Source organism: Nerophis ophidion, linkage group LG07 (genome assembly GCF_033978795.1).
Source record: "Nerophis ophidion isolate RoL-2023_Sa linkage group LG07, RoL_Noph_v1.0, whole genome shotgun sequence".
NCBI classification, from domain to species: domain Eukaryota; kingdom Metazoa; phylum Chordata; class Actinopteri; order Syngnathiformes; family Syngnathidae; genus Nerophis; species Nerophis ophidion.
The window spans coordinates 39652002-39673027 of record NC_084617.1 but is presented as its reverse complement, the minus strand read 5'-3'; the positions used below and the strand labels follow the sequence as shown (position 1 = coordinate 39673027).

At 43.9% G+C, this 21026-nt stretch overlaps 2 protein-coding genes across 12 annotated transcripts in view; one reads left to right on the top strand and one right to left on the bottom strand.

Moving 5' to 3' along the window:
* LOC133556337 (bifunctional methylenetetrahydrofolate dehydrogenase/cyclohydrolase 2, mitochondrial-like) overlaps positions 1 to 21026 on the top strand; it is a 143765-nt gene that overhangs the window by 33809 nt on the left and 88930 nt on the right. The gene's annotated exons all lie outside the window — the stretch shown is intronic.
* Positions 1 to 21026, bottom strand: part of slc20a2 (solute carrier family 20 member 2) — a 205630-nt gene that overhangs the window by 179974 nt on the left and 4630 nt on the right. The window contains exon 2 of one of the 10 annotated variants that reach the window (XM_061906151.1): positions 4055 to 4122. The exons of the other annotated variants lie outside the window; for them this stretch is intronic. The gene's annotated coding sequence lies outside the window, so the exon portion shown is untranslated. The remainder of the gene's footprint in view (positions 1 to 4054; positions 4123 to 21026) is intronic. 10 annotated transcript variants of the gene reach the window in all.

Here is a 21026-nt window from a genome sequence, read left to right as displayed (position 1 = left end):
TCTCTGTTACTCATGCCAAGATTAAATCATGTCCTTACCTTGACGCCTTGTCTGCTCCAACTTTTCTTTGCCTTATGGGAAAACAAACCCCAAAGTCCACGCCTTGACAGAACAAAACAAAAAATTATGTGGCATGGTAAGAAGCATAACTATGAGTAACAGAGGTAAAGTCGCCAGGCTGACTAAATGGCAACTGTGGCTTAAATAATACTGTGGTGATTAGTGAAAACAGGTGCGTGACATGGGGACAAGGTGAAAACTAATGGGTTGACATGGAAACAAAGCAAACAAGGAAGTGCAAAAACAGGAAACAATGGAGTCTTAAACAAAACAGAACATAACTAAACAAAACATGATCACAAGACATGACAGTATTGAGGTATGTTGTTTCTTAGTGGGGAAAGACATGTATCTTGTGTTGGTGTTAGCATTTAAGCTATCTAATGAATTATCGCTAGCATACTTTTCGAGTAAATGAACAGTATCACCGATCCGTGAGTTTATCAAAGTGTTATCAATCACAGTTTTACAATGTCTAAAACGGTAATACTAACCGTCTGGAGTTTTCCTGCAGTTTATCATACCGTTTATCGTTACATTCCTAGCTCGTGAAGGCTAGTAGCTTAAACTATGCTCGCAAGTTCGATCCATCCATCCATTTTCTACTGCTTGTCCCTTTCGGGGTAGCGGTGGGGTGCTGGAGCCTATCTCAGCTAAAAAACTGAGACACGGCTCATATCTCAAGATACAGGGAGGATGAGGCGCTCGTACTGTAGGTATAGGTATGACTGTAGCTAATATTTAAATATTTAAAAACACAGGACAATTAAAAGGAAATTTAAAATGTTTGGTGCCAGCCCTTTATTTCGACAGTGTGTACTCGTGTCATGTCTACACATATAATTTTAGAGATCACATCTGTCATCTTTGGTATCAGCCGGACTGCTTGTCAACGACTATGTCAGGCTCGTTTGGTGCGTTTGTCTGTTCATGACTTTGTGGTTTTAAGGGGATGTTTTGTCGCCAAAAAAACACTGTCTTTGTACTGGTCTTCATGTTGTATCTTAAAGTGGCAGAGAAAAATAGACGAGTTCAAGTCGCTAGTGACGACATGTTGGAATGTTTTGCAAATTATCGTTATTTGGTCGGTATCTTTATCAAAACCAAAGTCAAACGAAGAAGTTTCTCTTCCCTATATTTGGCACAATTTCCTCTTCGGATTTTGTTGGTTTAGCTTCCTTTGTGCTTTCCGCCTATGCTAGTAGAAGACTGCTAAATTGTTGACATCCATAAAATCTGTAAAGCTGTCTGTAGTCTATTGCCCCCCAGGCTGTGGTGGCAGCAACGAGATGGAGACGTGATGGTGACAGGCCAAGTTAAACCGATCCTTACACCCACCCACCCCCGTCCCCGGTCCCCTCATCCTGGGGAGTCACCACCTTAACTAACACATTTTCTGGGGGAAACACTCCAGTACTAGTATACTATCATGGTACTAATTAATCAAGAACGGTACTATACTTTTTTTGAAAAGTACCAGTTTCCAATTTATTTATCTATTTATGTTTAGAATAGAATAGAATAGAATGGATTTCATTGTCTTAAAGTGGGTTCCCTCCGGGTACTCCGGCTTCCTCCCACTTCCAAAGACATGCACCTGGGGATAGGTTGATTGGCAACACTAAATTGGCCCTAGTGTGTGAATGTGAGTGTGAATGTTGTCTGTCTATCTGTGTTGGCCCTGCGATGAGCTGGCGACTCGTCCAGGGTGTACCCCGCCTTCCGCCCGATTGTAGCTGAGATAGGCGCCAGCGCCCCCCGCAACCCCAAAAGGGAATAAGCGGTAGAAAATGGATGGATGGATGGATTTCATTGTCATTATATTTGCATACAACGAGATTAAAGACTCCAACTTAAGGTGCGGTAGTGGGAACAAATATGGGGTAAAATAAATAACACAAGAGGTGTAATAAAGGAAAAAACTAACAAATGAAATAGACTACTATCCAATAAAAATAATAAGCAATCCTGTACAATATACAAAACATCATAGAAATAAAAAACACTGTACAATATACAGAACAAGACAAGAGTACTGAAGTAATAAATAACAATCAGTGTCGGACGTATTGCACTCGAAAGGTAGTATTGCACAGTAGGGTATTAGGGTAGGATATTGTATAGGGCTGAATTATTATTATTATTATAAGTTAGAGTTTAACATGGTGACAGCTCTGGGAAAGAAGCTGTCCCTGAGCCTGTTTGTTCTGGCTCTGATGCACCCGGAGCGCCTGCCTGATGGTAGCAGGTCGAACAGGTGGAAGCCAGGGTGTGTGCTGTCTTTGGTGATGGGCATGGCGACGCACCATCATGTCATGACAGGTTTACGAGCAGAGGAGCGTGTTTGGCAGCGTACAATCACAGAGTTTATAAGCAGACACAGTGGGTAGACAGAAAAGGAAGATCGGACGTATTTTGACTGAAAAACTGATGTTAAAGGCCTACTGAAATGAAATTTTCTTATTTAAATGGGGATAGCAGGTCCATTCTGATAGTCATACTTGATCATTTCGCGATATTGCCATATTTTTGCTGAAAGGATTTAGTAAAGAACATCGACGATAAAGTTTGCAACTTTTGGTCGCTTATAAAAAAGCCTTGCCTGTACCAAAAGTAGCAGACGATGTGCGCGTGACGTCACGGGTTGTGGAGCTCCTCACAATCCTCCTTTACAATCATGGCCACCAGCAGCGAGAGCCATTCGGACCGAGAAAGCGCCGATTTCCCCATTAATTAGAGCGAGGATGAATGATTTGTGGATAAGGATAGTGAGAGTGAAGGACTAGAAAAAAAAAAAAAGAGAGGGCAGTGGGAGTGATTCAGATGTTATTAGACACATTTACTAGGATAATTCTGGAAAATCCCTTCTCTGCTTATTGTGTTACTCGTGTTTTAGTAAGATTATATAGTCGTACCTGAAAGTCGGAGGGGTGTGGTGTCTCTGAATGAAGCCACGGAGGAGGCAAGAGAGTCGCAGCTGCCTTTTTGACAGCTGCAGCTCTGCTCATGTCTACGGTAAGAGCCGACTTATTACCACAATGTTCTCACCGAAACCTGCCGTTTGACATGTGGAAGAGAACCATGTTCGCTTGACCGCATCTTTAGGGAATGTAAACAAAGAAACAACGGCAGTCTTTGTTTTGTTACAGCCGGCCGCAATACACCGCTTTCCACCAACATCTTTCTTCTTTGTGTTCTCCATTATTAATTGAACAAATTGCAAAAGATTCAGCAACATAGATGTCCAGAATACTGTGTAATTATGCGATAAAGCAGACGACTTTTAGCCGTGATCGGTGCTGGAAGAAAATCTCCGCTACAACCGGTGACGTCACGTGCACGCGTCATCAACAGGAAACTTTGCGGGAAATTTAAAATTACAATTTAGTCAACTAAACCGGACGTATTGGCATGTGTTGCAATGTTAATATTTCATCATGGATGTATAAACTATTAGACTGTGTGGTCTGTAGTAGTGGGTTTCACTAGGCCTTTAAAGGCCAACTGAAATGAGATATTCTTATTTAAACGGGGATAGCAGGTCCATTCTATTTGTCATACTTGATCATTTCGCGATATTGCCATATTTTTGCTGAAAGGATTTAGTAGAGAACATCCACGATAAAGTTCGCAACTGGAGAAAAGCCCTGCCTCTACCGGAAGTCGCTGACGATGACGTCACATGTTGAGGGCTCCTCATATATTCACATTGATTTTAATGGGAGCCTCCAACAAAAACAGCTATTCAGAACGAGAAAACGACAATTTCCCCATTAATTTGAGCGAGGATGAAAGATTCGTGTTTGAAGATATTGATAGCGACGGACTACAAAAAAAAAATAAAAAATAAAAACAAGTTAAAAAAAAAAATGCGATTGTAATCGCGTTGCATTGAGACGGATTCATATGTTTTTAAAGACATTTACTAGGATAATTCTTGCAAAACCCTTATCTTTCTATTGTGTTGCTAGTGTTTTAGTGAGTTTAGCAGTACCTGAAAGTCGGAAGTGTACGACCACGGCCGAGTGTTGACGCGCAGTGTCTCAGGGTAGTCGACGGCAGCTGTACGGGAAGCACAAGCTCAGCTGATATCCGGTAAGTGGCGACTTTTTAACCACAATTTTCTCACCGAAACCTGCTGGTTGACAAGTGGTCGGGATCTACTGTATGTCCACTCTGATCAATAGGAAAGTTTCACCTCCGTGAATTTTAAACAAGGAATCACCGTGTGTTTGTGTGGCTAAAGGCTAAAGCTTCCCAACTCCGTCTTTCTATTTTGACTTCTCCAATATTAATTGAACAAATTGCAAAAGATTCAGCAACAGAGATCTCCAAAATACTGTGTAATTATGCCGTTAAAGCAGACGACTTTTAGCTGTTTGTGTGTGCAGCGCTCATATTCATAACAGCCCATGACGTCACGCGTACACGTCATCATTACGCAACGTTTTCAAGAAAAAATTCCCAGGAAATTTGAAATTGCAATTTAGTAAACTAAAAAGGCCGTATTGGCATGTGTTGCAATGTTAATATTTCATTATTGATATATAAACTATCAGACTGCGTGGTGGGCAGTAGTGGGTTTCAGTAGAACTTTAAAGGTGAAGCTATAACCCTGAAACGCCCTCAGGAAGAGATGCTTTAAGGCATGGTGAGCTAGCTAGTAGCAAACATCCATCCGGAGTCGGCAGTGTTTTAGCTACTTCTAAATCACTAATTCTCGCCTCCGTGACGCCGAATAAAGTGGGCTTCTTAAAAGTGTCATCCCTGCAGGACGAGGAATAGCTAAACATGCTTCACTACACACCCTAGGACAGTGGTTCTCAAATGGGGTTACGCATACCCCTGGGGGTACTTGAAGGTATGCTAAGGGGTATGTGAGATTTTTCAAAAATATTCTAAAAATACTCCTCTCTGAGCTGCTACCTTACCGTGGTAGAGGAGTTTGCGTGTCCCAGTGATCCTAGGAGCTATGTTGTCTGGGGGCTTTCACGCCCCCTGGTAGGGTCTCCCAAGACAAACAGGTCCTAGGTTAGTGATCAGACAAAGAGCAGCTCAAAGACTTCTATGGAATTACAACAAAATGAACTCAGATTTCCCTCGCCCGGACGCGGGTCACCGGGGCCCCGCTCTGGAGCCAGGCCCGGAGTTGGGGCACGATGGCGAGCGCCTGGTGGCCGGGCCTGTCCCCATGGGGCCCGGCCGGGCACAGCCCGAAGAGGCAACGTGGGTCATCCCTCCAATGGGCTCACCACTCATAGGAGGGGCCATAAAGGTCGGGTGCATTGTGAGCTGGGCGGCAGCCGAAGGCAGGGCACTTGGCGGTCCGATCCTCGGCTACAGAAGATAGCTCTTGGGACGTGGAAAGTCACCTCACTGAGCTAGTCCGTGAGGTAGAGAAGTCCCGGCTGGGTATAGTCGGACTCACCTCGACGCACAGCAAGGGCTCTGGAACCAGTTCTCTCGAGAGGGACTGGACCCTCTTCCACTCTGGCGTTGCCGGCAGTGAGAGGCGACGGGCTGGGGTGGCAATTCTCGTTGACCCCCGGCTCAAAGCCTGCACGTTTGAGTTCAACCCAGTGGACGAAAGGGTAGCTTCCCTTCGCCTTCGGGTGGGGGGACGGGTCCTGACTGTTGTTTGTGCTTATGCACCAAACAGCAGTTCAGAATACCCACCCTTTTTGGGTACACTCGAGGGAGTACTGGAAAGTGCTCCCCCGGGTGATTCCCTTGTCCTACTGGGGGACTTCAACGCTCATGTTGGCAACGACAGTGAAACCTGGAGAGGCGTGATTGGGAAGAATGGTCGCCCGGATCCAAACCCGAGTGGTGTTTTGTTATTGGACTTTTGTGCTCGTCACGGATTGTCCATAACAAACACCATGTTCAAACATAAGGGTGTCCATATGTGCACTTGGCACCAGGACACCCTAGGCCGCAGTTCCATGATCGACTTTGTAGTTGTGTCATCGGATTTGCGGCCTTATCTTTTGGACACTCGGGTGAAGAGAGGGGCGGAGCTTTCTACCGATCACCACCTGGTGGTGAGTTGGCTGCGATGGTGGGGGAGGAAGCCGGACAGACCTGGCAGGCCCAAACGCATTGTGAGGGTCTGCTGGGAACGTCTGGCAGAGTCTCCTGTCAGAGAGAGTTTCAATTCACACCTCCGGGAGAACTTTGAACATGTCACGAGGGAGGTGCGGGACATTGAGTCCGAGTGGACCATGTTCCGAACCTCTATTGTCGAGGCGGCTGATTGGAGCTGTGGCCACAAGGTTGTTGGTGCCTGTCGTGGCGATAATCCCAGAACCCGTTGGTGGACACCAGCAGTGAGGGATGCCGTCAAGCTGAAGAAGGAGTCCTATCGGGTTCTTTTGGCTCATAGGACTCCGGAGGCAGTGGACGGGTACCGACGGGCAAAGCGGTGTGCAGCTTTAGCGGTCGCGGAGGCAAAAACTCGGACATGGGAAGAGTTCGGGGAAGCCACGGAAAACGACTTCCGGACGGCTTCGAAGCGATTCTGGACTACCATACGCCGCCTCAGGAAGGGGAAGCAGTGCACTATCAACACCGTGTATGGTGCGGATGGTGTTCTGCTGACTTCGACTGCGGATGTTGTGGATCGGTGGAGGGAATACTTCGAAGACCTCCTCAATCCCACCAACACGTCTTCCTTTGAGGAAGCGGTGCCTGGGGAATCTGTAGTGGATTCTCCTATTTCTGGGGCTGAGGTCGCTGAGGTAGTTAAAAAGCTCCTCGGCGGCAAGGCCCCGGGGGTGGATGAGATCCGCCCGGAGATCCTTAAGGCTCTGGATGCTGTGGGGCTGTCTTGGTTGACAAGACTCTGCAGCATCGCGTGGACATCGGGGGCGGTACCTCTGGATTGGCAGACCGGGGTGGTGGACCCTCTCTTTAAGAAGGGGGACCGGAGGGTGTGTTCCAACTATCGTGGGATCACACTCCTCAGCCTTCCCGGTAAGGTTTATTCAGGTGTACTGGAGAGGAGGCTTCGCCGGATAGTCGAACCTCGGATTCAGGAGGAACAGTGTGGTTTTCGTCCTGGTCGTGGAACTGTGGACCAGCTCTATACTCTCGGCAGAGTTTTTGAGGGTGCATGGGAGTTTGCCCAACCAGTCTACATGTGCTTTGTGGACTTGGAGAAGGCATTCGACCGTGTCCCTCGGGAAGTCCTGTGGGGAGTGCTCAGAGAGTATGGGGTACCGGACTGTCTTATTGTGGCAGTCCGCTCCCTGTATGATCAGTGTCAGAGCTTGGTCCGCATTGCTGGCAGTAAGTCGGACACGTTTCCAGTGAGGGTTGGACTCCGCCAAGGCTGTCCTTTGTCACTGATTCTGTTCATAACTTTTATGGACATAATTTCTAGGCGCAGCCAAGGCGTTGAGGGGATCCGGTTTGGTGGCCACGGGATTAGGTCTCTGCTTTTTGCAGATGATGTAGTCTTGATGGCTTCATCTGGCCGGGATATTCAGCTCTCACTGGATCGGTTCGCAGCCGAGTGTGAAGCGACCGGAATGAGAATCAGCACCTCCAAGTCCGAGTCCATGGTTCTCGCCCAGAAAAGGGTGGAGTGCCATCTCCGGGTTGGGGAGGAGACCCTGCCCCAAGTGGAGGAGTTCAAGTACCTAGGAGTCTTGTTCACGAGTGGGGGAAGAGTAGATCGTGAGATCGACAGGCGAATCGGTGCGGCGTCTTCAGTAATGCGGACGTTGTATCGATCCGTTGTGGTGAAGAAGGAGCTGAGCCAGAAGGCAAAGCTCTCAATTTACCGGTCGATCTACGTTCCCATCCTCACCTATGGTCATGAGCTTTAGGTCATGACCGAAAGGATAAGATCACGGGTAGAAGCGGCCGAAATGAGTTTCCTCCGCCGTGTGGTGGGTCTCTCCCTTAGAGATAGGGTGAGAAGCTCTGCCATCCGGGAGGATCTCAACGTAAATCCGCTGCTCCTCCACATCGAGAGGAGCCAGATGAGGTGGTTCGGGCATCTGGTCAGGACGCCACCCGAACGCCTCCCTAGGGATGTGTTTAGGGCACGTCCAGCTGGTAGGAGGCCACGGGGAAGACCCAGGACACGTTGGGAAGACTATGTCTCCCGGCTGGCCTGGGAACGCCTCGGGATCCCCCGGGAAGAGCTAGACTAAGTGGCTGGAGATAGGAAAGTCTGGGCTTCCCTGCTTAGGCTGCTGCCCCCGCGACCCGACCTCGGATAAGCGGAAGATGATGGATGGATGGATTCTAAAAATAGCAACACTTCAAAAATCCTTTATAAATATATTTATTGAATAATACTTCAACAAAATATGAATGTAAGTTCATAAACTGTGAAAAGAAATGCAAATTCAGTGTTGACAACTAGATTTTTTGTGGACATGTTCCATAAATATTGATGTTCAAGATTTCTTTTTTTGTGAAGAAATGTTTCGAATTAAGTTCATGAATCCAGATGGATCTCTATTACAATCCCCAAAGAAGGCACTTTAAGTTGATGATTACTTCTATGTGTAGAAATCTTTATTTATAATTGAATCACTTGTTTATTTTTCAACAAGTTTTTAGTTATTTTTATATATTTTTTTCCAAATAGTTCAAGAAAGACCACTACAAATGAGCAATATTTTGCACAGTTATCTCTTTTTTCAACCAAAAATGCTATGTTCTGATTATGGGGTTCTTGAGTTTAAAAAAATGTTCACAAGGGGTACATCCCTGAAAAAAGGTTGAGAACCACTGCCCTAGGAGGATACAACAGCTCACCGGCGTCACCGCTAACAAAAGCTAGCGTGCCTTAATGTAAACAAATGCCATGGGTGGATCTACACCTGACATCCACTGTAATGATACCAAAGACAATAGCGTATCTAGTCGATACTACTATGATTACATCGATATTTTTTATCGTCACAAAATCTTGTTTCTTTTTTTTATTGCTATTATATTTATAATATCCTCATTTGTCCCTGGACACAGGAGGAATTTGAATATCACCAATGTATGATTTTGTAACTACTTGGTATCGGATCGATGCCTAAATTTGTGGTATCATCCAAAACTAATGTAAAGTATCCAACCAACAGAAGAATAAGTGATTATTACATTTTAACAGAAGTGTAGATAGAACATGTTGAAACAGAAAATAAGCAGATATTAACAGTAAATTAACAAGTGGTTTAATAATCAATGTTTACAGATTGTCCTTCATAATTTTTACAAAATAACAGAATGACAAATGACACAATATGTTGCTGCATGCGTCAGCCTTTGTTCGTTTACTTACTACTAAAAGACAAGTTGTCTAGTATGTTTACTATTTTATTTGAGGACAAAATTGTTCTTGCGATTGCAATAATAAATATATGTTTAATGTACCCTAAGATTTTTTGTTCAAATAAAGCCATAGTGCCGTTTTCTTCTGGTCCCCTTTTTTTTTTTAGAAAAGTATTGAAAAGTTTCAAAATACATTTTGGTACAGCTACAAAAATATTGGTATCGGGACAACCCTACTCTAAATACAAGACGGCTCTTCCCTTTCAGTCCAGTCAATACGAACGTTTCTTTACTTTCTCAATTTGACAACGACTTTGCCTCCACGGCAGAAAGTCCCGCGGATCGGTCAACATGCATATTACTGAGAGAGCGCTCCTTCGTAAAAACTGGTCTGACTCTGCTTTCTCAGAGTTGTGTTGAACATGAAAACATCACACAATGTACACTCACACACATACCCCTCCGCCCACTGCCCCCACTGTTCCTCGACAATAACACTCAACAACCCAAAAATGACATACTTGCTATCTGTTTGAAGCGTTTGTGTCTGCGATGACGTGGTCTCAGCAGAGGCTGCACCCACTGAATGTTTGAGCTGTCTTGTTCGCCCTCTCAAAAAGGTCAAAGAACAGTCACGTATAAATCAAATCTGTTTCTAATGCCTTAGTGAACCAACCTTGATCCCACAAAATGGGAATTTTGAATAAGCCTCAGAGGAAATGAGGGCAACGTGGGCTCCTTTTCTGTTTTCGCCAACCGGTCCACAGAGACCGTGTCATTACAGTAATACTTGTTCAAACTTAAACTTAAATGTGTACCGTTTGCTTGGCTGCTACTTTATTATAACAATGTTTTCACAATATTGAACATCTTTCCTAATAGGAAATACCACAACAACAATGGCTGATGTCACCGCACTGTTTAAAGGCAAGCAGTCAATTAGATTGCAACTGGTTGCAAAACCTGAGCAGACTAATGAATTCAAAATTCAATACAAACTACTTTAGATTCATACGGCTAGGGTTGGGATGTGTGCGGCATGTGAAGTGCTGACACAAACAAACACAGGGAGCAACACAGGTGTATTTTCTCAACTGAAGAACAATTACTTTGTACAAGGGCTGGACAATAAAACAATATCAATATGTATCGTGATAGATAGGTAATTGATATAAATAAATACTTTGCTATCTTTTTCGTTGGAAAAAAAATGGCCGTTCTAAAGAAAGGTTAGCTGCATGAACAAAGGCACTCGCTCTATGGTAACCGAACAAAGCAGCAAGTAGGGTCAGATTGTATACGGGTATTAGTATAGTACCGCGACACTAATGAATCATATTCGGTACTATACCGCCTTTAAAAAGTACCGGTCCTCTACCCCTCCGTTGTCATCACGTCGTGTCATTGCTGGTTTTACAAGCAGAGGAGCACGTTCAGTAGCGCACAATCATTGACAACAAAGGAAAATGGACGCATTTTGGTTTAAAAACTAATGATAAAGGTGGAGCTATAACACTGAAATAGAGCTACTTTAAGACATAGCTAGCTAGCTAGCGGCTAAAGTCCATCCGCTGTCTGCAGTGTTGTGGCTACTTCTAAATCACAAATTCTTGCCTCCATGGCGACAAATAAAGTGAGTTTCTTACAAGTATCATCCCTGTAGGACGAGGAATAGCTAAACATGCTTCACTACACATCCTAGGAGGATACAATAGCTCACCAGGGTTACAATGTAAAAAAAAATTAAATTTTGCTAAAGGAACTCTCCTGAAGGAATCAATAAAGTACTATCTATCTAAATGCCATTGGTGGATCTACACCTAACCTCCACTGTAATGACACCAAGTACAGGAGAGTATCTCGTCGATACTACTATGATTACATTGATATTTTTTAGCATCACAAAATCTTTTTTTGTTGTTTTTTTTACTTATATTATGTTTATACACTCAGGAAATAGGTCTCTGGACACAAGAGGACTTTGTACATGACCATAGTATGATCCTGTAACTACTTGGTATCGGATCGATACCCAAATTTGTGGTATCATCCAAAACTAATGTAAATCATACTAACAACAGACGAATAGGTGATTATTACATTTTAACAGAAGTGTAGATAGAACATGTTAAAAGAGAAAGTAAGCAGATATTAACAGTAAATGAACAGGTAGATCTATAATAAATGTTCTACCACTTGTCCTTAATAATTTAGACAAAATAATAGAATGATAAATGACACAATATGTTACTGCAAACGTCAGCAGACTAATTAGGAGCCTTTGTTTGCTTACTTACTACGAAAAGACAAATTGTCTTGTAAGCTTACTATTTTACTTAAGGACAAACTTGCAATAAGAAACATGTCTAATGTACCGTAAGATTTTCTGTTAAAATAAAGCCAATGCATTTTTTGTGGTCCCCTTTATTTAAAAAAGTATTGAAAAGTACCGAAAAGTATCTAAATACATTTTGGTAACGGTACCAAAATATTGTGTATCGGGACAACACTAGCAGGAAGTGATCACTGATCAGTGGCAGTGACATGCTAACAGCCAATCAGGTAACAGTATCAACCTTAAAGTATGGTTGCGCCATTTTGTTGTCTCACGGTTGATTATTTGCAGAGAGCAAAAGAATTGCGGATAAAAAAAGGAAAAGTCACATTGACATTTTGGCAGTTTTTTGGTAATTTTCTAAACAAACCGTAGTCAGACCAATGCAGTCTGTAAATGATACAAGGCGCTAGACCCCACCAACACCGTTAATACCACACCACCTTTGCCGCGCACCTTTTAGAGCATGGCTGAAACTTCCTTATAGTTATTTTCAAGTTTCTATATTTTTTAATTTTCACACTTTGCACTATTTGTTACACTTTATTAAGCTTGTCTTACATATCCCTTTATTTTTGCAACTTCTTTTTGAAAGGTCATTGTCAAGTGTTCAATGCCATTTTAGAATTTTGCTGACATTGATTGTGTTTACATTTCCTTTCTTTTCTTCCTTAATAGCTGAGGGGATTTTTAATCAGAAGAAGGTTACATTTGAAATAAAAGCGTTTACATTTAATATATTTTCTCCTGGTCCTTATTTTTGATAGGCCATACAAAATATCAGTAATCATCGATATCAACTGATACAGTTTTCAGCTATGTACATTTTCTTTGTATATTACTTACAATTGAATACTTAAATAAGTGCTCAGTCAGAGAATAAAAACTGCATGGCAAAAGACTCTGTAGCAGTACACAAACATGTCAGTCTTGAGCATCTACAATGCCAACATGAGTAAAAGCGTGTGGGTAAATGCAAATACAGTACAGTCCCTGTTGAAAAGATAAATTGAGGTTTTGAAGTATAAAGAATGGAGAAGCCAGAAGCGGCATTTTCCTCTTCATCAGGAGCTCGGTCACTCCGCCATACAATAAAACGGAATGTGTGTGGAAGGACGGAAGTCATTAATCTGCCCGTTTTATCAGTATGTGCGTCCATAGATCTGTTTTACAGCTTGTCACGCCACATCAATCTCTGTCTTTTGTTTGTTTGAAACGTTCAAAGTTGCCTGAAACCACTACAGCAGGGGTGTCAAACTGATTTTCATTGAGGGCCTTGCACGTTGCCGTTTTGACTGCCCTCAGAGGGCCGGACGCTTGCAACATTAATAAAAGAAACATACATTTATAAGGATTAGTCGCATGATATTGTCACACGATTACCTATGCATTTGATTAGTAAATGTATATTTTACCTACACTTTAAGAGAAAAAAAAATATGTGGATTTTGCAGTCAAAAAAATGGCAGAATTTTACCATAAAATTTACAGTAAAATGGTCACACACTATTTTACTGTAAAATTCTGGTGATTGAGCTGCCAGATTTTCATTTTTTTTTTTGCATAAAAAATATGGCCGCTGTTATTACAGTGTATTACTGTAAATGTAAAAATGGTACCACAGTTTTGTGGTGTTTTGAGTTGTCATGTTTACAGTGTACAGTTTGATGGATAATTTGCTTTGAAATAATAAGGCTAAGTAGTTATTTAAGTATGTTTTTACACCAAAAATGTTTTGAATGTATGATAATATAATATCTGTGGCATTATTAGATAAAGTTTGAAAGATACAGTACAGGCCAAAAGTTTGAACACACCTTCTCATTCAATGTGTTTTCTTTATTTTCATGACTATTTACATTGTAGATTGTCACCAAAGGCATCCAAAACTATGAATGAACACATGTGGGTTTATGTCCTTTAGAAAAAAAGTGAAATAACTAAAAACACGTTTTATGTTCTAGTTTCTTCAAAATAGCCAACCTTTGCTCTGATTACTGCTTTGCACACTCTTTTCATTCTCTTGATGAGCTTTAAGCACACCTGTGAAGGGAAAACCATTTCAGGTGCGCACAAAAAGTAATCAGAGCAAAGGGTGGCTATTTTGAAGAAACTAGAATACAAAACATGTTTTCAGTTATTTCATCTTTTTTTTTTTGTTAAGTACATAACTTCACATGTGTTCATGCATGGTTTTGATGCCTTCAGTGACAAGCTTCAATAGTAATGAAAATAAAGAAAACGGATTGCATGAGAAGGTGTGTCCAAACTTTTGGCCTGTACTGTATATAATTGCATTTAGTACATGTCTTTTTTTCCTGTCAAAAAAAGGAAAGACAGAAACTATTTTTATGATGCATATTATTTCCAAGCTTTCCCGGGCCAAATGAGGAGGCAGGCCAGATTTGGCCCCCAGGCCTTGAGTTTGACCCCAGTGCACTACAGGTTTTTTTCTGACAACTTTTTGTTTGAGCGCAAAAAACTGAAAAAACACACTTGTGTCCTTCCCTGCTCTCTTATCATTATGAGGATTGATCATTAACTCACTACTACTTTTTGACCAGAACTTTCTCGTTTTTATAGTGTAGCGTACACTCCCACCCATCCAATCACAACACCGCTAGGCAGTATATATGTACGTTTATATTTCAATTAAACAAAAATGTTAAAAACCAACAGGGAGCCATGACAAGTTTGTTGATGTGTGTAACACAGAAGAATCCCACAGTCTATATAAATACTTTATGCATTTTGTGATTTTCTTGCCACTAAGAGATGCATGCATGCAGGGTGTTCCTGCTATTCTTTCCACCTCCTGCATGCTCACTCTGTTATGGTGGAAAATTTATATCATGTTGACAAAAGGATTGGCTCCCCTCTTGTAGGAGGAGCATAATTAGTGTCTGGCTCCTCACAATGATCAGGCTTGTATCTGAATTGGCTGGTGTTCCCTTAGAGACAATGACTCAACTAAATAATACAGTCAACATGTTAGCAGAAGTACAGTAAAATCCAGAACACATACTATATAATCTCCAGAAGTTGAAAGTAATACATTACATTTACTCACCACGACATACTGTAAGTGTTTAATATTGGTCGATATAGATCAGGCCTGGGAAATTATTAATGTCTTAGGGGGCCAAATTTAAAGAAAAAAACGTGTTGGGGGCCGACATATATATTTTTAGGAACACAAACTCACAATACTGTCTAAATGCTAAAAACGTTATGAAAGACCACCTTTTTACTGAATGAGGCACAGAGAATGTACAACCCCTGTTTCCATATGAATTGGTAAATTGTGTTAGATGTAAATATAAACGGAATACAATAATTTGCAAATCATTTTCAACCCATTTTCAGTTGAATATGCTACAAAGACAACATATTTGATGTTCAAACTGATTAAACATTTTTTTTTGCAAATAATAATTAACTTTAGAATTTGATGCCAGCAACACGTGACAAAGAAGTTGGGAAAGGTGGCAATAAATACTGATAAAGTTGAGGAATGCTCATCAAACACTTATTTGGAACATCCCAAAGGTGTGCAGGCTGATTGGGAACATGTGGGTGCCATTAATGGGAATAAAAACAGCTTCCCAAAAAATGCTCAGTCTTTCACAAGAAAGGATGGGGCGAGGTACACCCCTTTGTCCACAACTGCGTGAGCAAATAGTCAAACAGTTTAAGAACAACGTTTCTCGAAGTGCAATTGCAAGAAATTTAGGGATTTCAACATCTACGGTCCATAATATCATCAAAAGGTTCAGAGAATCTGGGGAAATCACTCGACGTAAGCGGCATGGCCGAAAACCAAAATTAAATGACCGTGACCTTCGATCCCTCGGACGGCACTGTATCAAAAACCGACATCAAACTCTAAAGGATATCACTACATGGGCTCAGGAACACTTCAGAAAACCACTGTTACTAAATACAGTTCGTCACTACATCTGTAAGTTCAAGTTAAAGCTCTACTATGCAAAGCGAAAGCCATTTATCAACAAAATCCAGAAACGCCGCCGGCTTCTTTGGGCCCGAGATCATATAATACGGACTGATGCAAAGTGGAAAAGTGTTCTTTGGTCTGACGAGTCCACATTTCAAATTCCATCCATCCATCCATTTTCTTACGCTTATCCGAGGTCGGGTCGCGGGGGCAGCAGCCTAAGCAGGGAAGCCCAGACTTCCCTCTCCCCAGCCACTTCGTCTAGCTCTTCCCGGGGGATCCAGAGGCGTTCCCAGGCCAGCCGGGAGACATAATCTTCCCAATGTGTACTGGGTCTTCCCTGTGGCCTCCTACTGGTTGGGCGTGCCCTAAACACCTCCCTAGGGAGGCGTTCGGGTGGCATCCTGACCAGATGCCCGAACCACCTCATCTGGCTCCTCTCGATGTGGAGGAGCAGCGGCTTTACTTTGAGTCCCTCCCAGATGGCAGATCTTCTCACCCTATCTCTAAGGGAGAGCCCAGCCAAACAGCGGAGAAAACTCATTTCATGACCCAAAACTCATGACCATAGGTGAGGATGAGAACGTGGATCGACCGGTAAATTTAGAGCTTTGCCTTCCGGCTCAGCTCCTTCTTCACCACAACGGATCGGTACAATGTCCACATTACTGAAGACGCAGCCCCGATCCGCCTGTCAAACTCACAATCCACTTTTACCTCACTCGTGAACAAGACTCCTAGGTACCTGAATTCGTCCACTTGGGGCAGGGTCTCTTCCCCAACCCGGAGATGGCACTCCACCCTTTTCCGGGCGAGAACCATGGACTCGGACTTGGAGGTTCTGATTCTCATTCCGGTCGCTTCACACTCGGCTGCGAACCGATCCAGTGAGAGCTGAAGATCCCGGCCAGATGAAGCCATCAGGACTACATCATCTGCAAAAAGCAGAGACCTAATCCCGTGGCCACCATACCAGAACCCCTCAACACCTTGACTGCGCCTAGAAATTCTGTCCATAAAAGTTATGAACAGAATCGGTGACAAAGGACAGCTTTGGCGGAGTCCAACCCTCATTGTAAATGTGTTCGACTTACTGCCGGCAATGCGGATCAAGCTCTGGCACTGATCGTACAGGGAGCGGACCGCCACAATAAGACAGTCCGATACCCCATACTCTCTGAGCCTTCCGCACAGGACTTCCCGAGGGACACGGTCGAATGCCTTCTCCAAGTCCACAAAGCACATGTAGACTGGAAGGGCAAACTCCCATGCACCCTCAAGAACCCTGCCGAGAGTATAGAGCCGGTCCACAGTTCCACGACGAGGACGAAAACCATACTGTTCCTCCTGAATCTGAGGTTCGACTATCCGGCGTAGCCTCCTCTCCAGTACACCTGAATAAACCTTACCGGGAAGGCTGAGGAGTGTGATCCCACGATAGTTGGATCACACCCTGCGGTCCCCTTTCTTAAAGAGAGGAATCACCACCCCGGTCTGCCAATCCAGACGTACCGCCCCCGATGTCCACGCGATACTGCAGAGTCCTGTCAACGAATACAGCCCCACAGCATCCAGAGCCTTAAGGAACTCTGGGCGGGTCTCATCCACCCCGGGGGCCTTGCCACCGAGGAGCTTTTTAACTACCTCAGCAACCTCAGCCCCAGATATAGGAGAGCCCACCACAAACTCCCCAGGCACTGCTTCCTCATAAGAAGACGTGTTGTTGGGATTGAGGAGGTCTTCGAAGTATTCCTTCCACCTATCCACAACATCCGCAGTTGAGGTCAGCAGAACACCATCCGCACCATACACGGTGTTGATAGTGCACTGCTTCTCCTTCCTGAGGCGGCGGATGGTGGTCCAGAATCGCTTCGAAGCCGTCCGGAAGTCGTTTTCCATGGCTTCCCCGAACTCCTCCCATGTCTGAGTTTTTGCCTTCGCGACCGCTGAAGCTACACACCGCTTGGCCTGTCGGTACCTGTCCACTGCCCCTGAAGTCCTATGAGCCAAAAGAACCCGATAGGACTCCTTCTTCAGCTTGACGGCATCCCTCACCGCTGGTGTCCACTAACGGGTTTTAGGATTATCGCCCCAACAGGCACCAAGTACCTTGCTGCCACCGCTCCAATCAGCCGCCTTGACAATAGAGGTGCGGAACATGGTCCACTCGGACTCAATGTCCAGCACCTCCCTCGTGACATGTTCAAAGTTCTTCCGGGGGTGGGAATTGAAACTTTCTCTGACAGGACACTCTGCCAGACGTTCCCAGCAGACCCTCACAATGCGTTTGTGCCTGCCAGGTCTGTCCGGCATCCTCCCCCACCATCGCAGCCAATTCACCACCAGGTGGTGATCGGTAGAAAGCTCCGCCCCTCTCTTCACCCGAGTGTCCAAAACATGAGGCTTCAAATCCGATGACACATCTACAAAGTCGATCATGGAACTGCGGCCTAGGGTGTCCTGGTGCCAAGTGGACATATGGACACCCTTATGTTTGAACATGGTGTTTGTTATGGACAGACTGTGACGAGCACAAAAGTCCAATAACAAAACACCACTCGGGTTCAGATCCGGACGGCCATTTTTCCCAATCAAGCCTTTCCAGGTTTCACTGTCGTTGCCAACATGAGCGTTGAAGTCCCCCAGTAGGACAAGAGAATCACCCGGGGGAGCACTTTCCAGTACTCCCTCGAGTGCGCCCAAAAAAGTTGGGTACTCTGAACTGCTGTTTAGTGCGTAAGCACAAACAACAGTCAGGACCCGTCCCCCCCACCTGAAGGCGGAGGGAGGCTACCATTTCGTCCACCGGGTTGATATCCAATGTGCAGGCTTTGAGCCGGGGGGCAACAAGAATTCCCACCCCAGCCCGTCGCCTCTCACTGCCGGCAACGCCAGAGTGGAAGAGCGTCCAGCCCCTCTCGAGAGAAGTGGTACCAGAGCCCTTGCTGTGCGTCGAAGTGAGTCTGACTATATCCAGCCGCAACTTCTCCACTTCGCGCACTAGCTCAGGCTCCTTCCCCCCCAGTGAGGTGACGTTCCACGTCCCAAGAGCTAGCATCTGTAGCCGAGGATCGGACCGCCAAGTGCCGTGCTTTCGGCTGCCACCCAGCTCACAAGGCACCCAAACTCTATGGCCCCTGCTATGGGTGGTGAGCCCATTGGAGGGGTGACCCACTTCGCCTCTTCGGGCTGTGCGCGGCCGGGCCCCGTGGGAACAGGTCCGGCCACCAGGCGCTCGCCATCGTGCCCCACCTCCGGGCCTGGCTTCAGAGGTAGGCCCCGGTGACCCGCGTCCGGGCGAGGGAAATTTGGGTCCATGATTTGTCTTCTTCATAAAGGTCTTCTTTCAAATTGTTTTGGGAAATATTCGACATTGTGTCGTCCGGACCAAAGAGGAAGCAAACCATCCAGACTGTTATCGACGCAAAATTCAAAAGCCAGCATCTGTGATGGTATGGGGGTGCATTAGTGCCCAAGGCATGGGTAACTTACACATCTGTGAAGGCACCATTATTGCTGAAAGGTACATACAGGTTTTGGAACAACATATGCTGCCATTTAAGCCCCTTCTTTTTCATGGATGCCCCTGCTTATTTCAGCAAGACAATGCCAAGCCACATTCAGCAAGTGTTACAACAGCGTGGCTTCGTTAAAAAAAAAAGAGTGCGGGTACTTTCCTGGCCCACCTGCAGTCCAGACCTGTCTCCCATCGAAAATGTGTGGCGCATTATGAAGCGTAAAATACGACATCGGAGACCCCGGACGGTTGAACGACTGAAGCTCTACATAAAACAAGAATTGGAAAGATTTCAACTTTCAAACCTATAACAATTAGTTTCCTCCGTTCCCAAACGTTTTTTGAGTGTCGTTAAAAGAAAAGGTGATGTAACACAGTGGTAAACATGCCCTTTCCCAATTACTTTGGCACGTGTTGCAGCCATGAAACTCTAAGTTAAGTATTATTTGCAAAAAATAAAAAATAAAGTTTATGAGTTTGAACTTCAAATATCTTGTCTTTGTAGTGCATTCAATTGAATATGGGTTGAAAAGGATTTGCAAATAATTGTATTCCGTTTATATTTACATCTAAAACAATTTCCCAACTCATATGGAAACGGGGTTTGTACATGAAAATAAAGAATGTGGGATTTATAATATTAACTATGTACGGTAAAACACTGAATACTGACAACACATGAACGTCACACCCACTCTCAATCGACATTTTACACTCAAGCGAAACGCAATCAAAAATGCAACAAACAGCGAAATATGAACGCGAAGGGTAAAAAAAACCCACCTACAATCTGACATATGTGATTTATAACTAAGCTTTAGAACTTTGTTGTAAAAATATCCTTCTGCCTCTGTCCCTGACACTGTGTCAGCCTGCCATTTCAGGCTGACACTCTGTGGAAACGCTCCCCACCCACACTGCTTAGTGCCTCGTGTGAGCTGCTGTAACCAGTAACTAGTATAGTTCAAGACTTACGGTCATTTGAAAACATCACTGCACATCATAATGGCAGCTACAGTTTCCATCTTAAAAAAACTAAAGAAAAATTGGGGGAATGTCCGGGTCTGATATAGATGATTATTGATATTTTTTATGACTTATCGAAATCAAGGGCCAGGAGAAAAATATTTTAAAATAAAAAAAAAATGTATTTTAAGTGTCTCTGATTATAATCCCCTCAGCTATCAAGGCAGATATAAGAGGAAATGTCAACACAACCTTGGAAAACCCTCAATCAGTGTGAACAAAATTCTAAAATCACATTGAACACTTTACAATAACCTTTTAAAATGAAGGTGGAAATACTAAGGAATACATAACAAAGGCTTAAATAAGTGCAACAAAATAGTGCAGAGGCGAAAATTTAAACATAGCAGGGTTTTTCCTGCGTTCAAAATTGCAAGGCTAATTTTGTGCCGCCCCCAGCCAGAGCGTTTAATATCGCTCAACACAGCGTAAAGCTCTGCTGTGTTAATTGAGCGATTGATGCTCCTCTGCAGCAGCTACATATTTTAACTGCAGTTGCAACGTTGCGCCACTATAGAGGCGCTATATCAACAGCAGGGAAGACCTGAAGCAACTACCGAAGAAAAAACAGATCGTATTGTGTTTTTTCCCGCTACTTGGTGCATTGTGTTGACCACAAGTGGATTTTTGCAATACGGAGCATGATAGGGAGGGATCACCGTACTCCTTCGAAACACTCCAGACTGTGCTGTGAACATTTTGTCTCTGGTAAGTGAACACAGTTAGTAGTGTTAGCTTTGTTTCCAACCTTTTCTGAATAATTATAATGGATCAATTGAAGATTTTGTTTAGACGTTTTTACAGAATTTCATGATGGTACAGATTGACAAGTACAAGGTCAGCTATTA